General features: G+C 38.2%; 1 non-coding gene across 1 annotated transcript; it reads left to right on the top strand.

Annotated features, from left to right (window-relative positions):
* The first annotated feature begins 1,464 nt into the window (after window positions 1–1,464).
* trnas-uga (transfer RNA serine (anticodon UGA)) lies at window positions 1,465–1,545 on the top strand. The gene has a single exon. It is a non-coding gene; the product is annotated as a tRNA-Ser (tRNA).
* The last annotated feature ends 2,681 nt before the right edge of the window (window positions 1,546–4,226 follow it).

The raw sequence follows: 4,226 nt of genomic DNA, 5'->3' as shown, positions 1-4,226 counted from the left end.
CTCCCACCTGTCTTGAAAGCTCCTATTGTCCATCTTTCGTTTGGCCATTTTTGTGGAGGGTGGAATTAACTTCCCGATGTGACTGTAGCATGGTTGTTAGTGACTGTCAACAAAGAATGAGGGGCGCTTGCTGTTCGTGACTACACGTCAATACAGTGGCAGGGCATTCTGGGATTTGTAGTATTAGCGGCTAGCCAGCTGCAGCTAGCCAGCTGTGATGCACATTTGATATGATCTCGCTGGCCAAAATATAATTGATACCCCTGCGTTAGAGCATTACAGTAACGCATTATTGCCCATCACTGCATGGGAGCATCACATTATTTCCTGTCATTTTAATGCAATTGTATTTCCATTTTAAATCATAACTGTCTGTGATTACACTTATTTGATTTGGTTCGAACAAGCCCCCTCCCCCCCCACCCCCCCACCGCCCCTACCCCCCACCCCCCCTCACTGTCAAAGGTCCAGAATTTAAGTCATTTTTTTCATGTGATTATTGTCATCATTGTTTTAATCAATATTTGTGATAAATATTCTAGGTTGCTGTTTCAAATTAATATGATACATTATTGTAGCTGGACCAGTGTTGTATAAAGTACTAGAAAGCAATACTTGAGTAAAAGTACAAGTATCGTACTAAAAAAAGACTTTGGTAGAAGTGAAAGTTGCCTTTTAGAATATTACTCAAGTAAAAGTCTTAAAGTATCTAATATATACTGTACTTAAGTATCAAAAGTCATTTTCTGATATTAAATGTACTTAAGTATTTGAAGTAAAAGTAAAAAGTAAAATTTCAGTGATTTTCGGTAGGCATAAGAGCAGGGGCAGTTCTAGGATTATATCTTTAGGGGTTTAGCCCTCAGTGAGAATTTAAAACAAGAAGAGTTTTATATTATATATTATATGACTACATAGTAAGCCATAGTAAGTATTATTTAAAATGGCAAACGTGGACACCAAAATTTTATGCATGATGTAATGATGCCAGTCTTGATTCAAGTCAGTTCATGTATGTGTGCATTCTCTACAAACAGTGTGTCCAATGAATGCAGTCATTAATAAAAAAATTCACAAGACAAAGACCAAATCAATAAATGTTATTTTTATTTAGTGTTGAATGGATTGTCTGCATTAATATTTTGTTTGTGCTATAAACTCTGGTAATAAGACTAGTGAAATTTCACTGCTTTTGGTTGCCGTATTTGCAGCTTTCAGCCGATTAAAGCTCAATCCTAGCAAAACTAAACTGCTGTTCATCCCAGGTGATTCATCCCCAGGTCATGACCTTGCTATATCCCTGCACAACGATCTGTTTATCCACAGACTGTTTATGACTCAATGTCAATTGTGATGGCATACAGTCACGTCAATCAGCTGCATGAAGCTATATTCAGCACCACAATTATTCTAGTGTAGCAGCAGATACTGTAAGGAAAATCACACTTAAAGCAGTCACAAGCAGCTGTGATGGCCGAGTGGTTAAGGCGTTGGATTTGAAATCCAATGGGATTTCCCACGCAGGTTCGAGCCCTGCTCACAGCGTCAAAGCCTCCCAGGGATGTCATTTAATTGAACAGAATTAGATAATTTCATTAGAAGTTCCTCCCTTAGTAAAAAGGGCCTTAGTTATAACCCCAGTGATTCTTTGTGTGCCACAAACAAAATGTCCAGTTTAATACAGGTCTTGGTGCAATGGCTGAAAGGTTAAGGTGTTGGACTCAAAGTCCAATGAGTTTCCCCAGACAGGTTTGAACCATGCTTTGAGGAGATTTGTGAATGCTTCACAGACAACCTGAGGAAGCAATATATGTGAACAAACTATGAAAACTATGTGAACAATATTTCCAATTAAGTCTTTCGAAATTGCTCACTCAGTAAAAAGGTTTGAACCCTGCTCACAGAAAAATCTTAACACTCAGTAGGAAAAAACATGCATCCCAAAGCAAACAACAGACTTACAGCTGTATAGCTGATATGTACAACCACATGACTCTCTTGTCCACCCTCAGGAGTCTTGGGATCAGCTTGGGAATGGTTCGCTTCCTACCTGGAAGGACGCTCATATCAGGTAACATGGAAGGGAGTGACATCTGCTCCACGCAGACTCTCCAGTGGTGTCCCACAAGGTTCAGTACTTGGTCCCCTTCTTTTCTCCCAGTATACTCACTCTCTTGGTGAAGTTATTTCCTCACATGGGTTCTCTTACCACTGCTATGCTGATGATACACAACTTATCTTCTCTTTCCCACCCTCAGATACCAGAAACTTTTGAAACTTTTTCATTGTAACTTTGAACAATGTTTTAAACTCATGGTATCTTAAGTATTTAACCTAGTGAACAAGCATTAATGTATCCAATGAGAGAGATTTAAGCACTTATGTACGTCGCTCTGGATAAGGGCATCTGCCAAATGCTGTAAATGTAAATGTAAATTTGTATGCTGCAAACAAAGAGACCAGTTTAGTAATGTTCTGGTAACCTCAAAGGGCACAGCTGCAATGGCTGAGAGGTTAAGGCGTTAGACTTGAAATCCAATTTTCTCCTCACAGCTGCATTGGCTGAAAGGTTAAGGTGTTGGCCTCAAAGTCCAGTAGAAGTCCAATGAGTTTCCTCATGCAGGTTTGAACCCTGCTTTGAGGAGATATGTGAATGCTTCACAGACAACCCAAGGAAGCAATATACTATGCAAACAATATTTCCAATAAAGTCCTTCAAAATTGACTAGAAGTTTCTCCCTTAGTAAAAAGGTTTGAACCTTGTTCAAAGCAGGATTTTAACACTGTGGGGAAAAAACATGCATCCCAAACCAAACAACTAACTTACAGCTGATATACTACAAACACTTCTGAAATAGTTTTAACCAGCTGTTAATTGGTTAACGTTATAGATAAACGCCTCCAGCTCTGACTGCGCGTGCACGCTGCGCGTCCCTGTGCTTCTCCGTAGAGCGTGCGGACGTGCGTAATGCAATCTAGGAGCAGTGATTCGCCAAACCTCCCTTATTGCAGTTACACACATTTCTCCTGATTTTATTTTGTAGTAACGAGTAACGAAGATGCTTAGTGAAAATAAAACAGAGTAAAAGTATACATTTTATCTAGGAAATGTAGTGGAGTAAAAGTGAAAGTTGACAAATTTAAATAGCGAAGTAAAGTAAAGATACGAGAAATTTCTACTTAAGTACAGTAACGAAGTATTTGTACTCCGTTACATTACAACACTGAGCTGGACGTGTGTGCCGCGCGTGCAGTTCAGAAAGAGTTCTCGCAATACACTTTTCAAAGCAACGGTGAAGCATCGCCTCTGAATGATGGGGGAGGGGTTATATATATATTAATTAAAAGGATTTTTATATTTTATCCACTCAATAGTCTACAATATAATATCCATATAAACGTAGCGTAATTATAATAAAACATAGTGGGATATTCAGTGATATTGGCTGTGCAATATCGACTTTTGTGATTGGCCAATACCGGCAGACAGGCAACCTGGATGAAGCTGTGAACATATTCTCCAAATTGCACCCAAGAAGATTGGAACTGACCAGTGTATTATATCCATAAGTGTCAAGACAAATACAGCAACAAGCAAAGAGGCATTGACAGTCAAGAAATGATGATGAAAATAATTATTATTAATACTTCAGTAAAGTTCATTAAATCTATTCTGTTGTGAGTTTGGTATTTAAACTTATGAACTGGTCTGACAAAGGTGGTACATGAGGAAGCAAATTGCAAACAACAATGCAGTAAATAATTTAGGTGCATCAAAAAGCGTGCTTGTTAAGATACCAGCAGACAAGCTAATCCAGCACAAATTAGTGCATAAAAGGTCACCAAAATGAAGTATTTGAACCTCATAATTAAATACAAAAGGTGGAGAAAAACTGCAAAAAGGTCCACTTTTTGAAAAAAGTGAGAATGTGACTTTAATGTCATAGTGTTTTTACAATAAAGCAGGTTTAAATTACACCGTGTTACAGTCCAGTGTTCTCTATCTAAGCGAGATCCTCTTTTGACGTGAATTAGCACAATGTTACTTACTGTGCTAGCGAACTTAGACACAGGTATAAATGACAGTAAAAATACTGAATCGAATCGATGAGCTTGACTTAAGAATCGATTTTAATTTCACAATAAAATATTTCCTCTGTTGTTTGGTGACTTTTCACAATCCTCACTACAGGTTTTACAGTAAAGCAGGTGTAACATAGTGATTA

The sequence above is a fragment of the Tachysurus vachellii genome, chromosome 7 (assembly GCF_030014155.1).
Source record: "Tachysurus vachellii isolate PV-2020 chromosome 7, HZAU_Pvac_v1, whole genome shotgun sequence".
NCBI lineage: Eukaryota > Metazoa > Chordata > Actinopteri > Siluriformes > Bagridae > Tachysurus > Tachysurus vachellii.
This window is presented reverse-complemented; position numbering and strand designations above follow the sequence as displayed.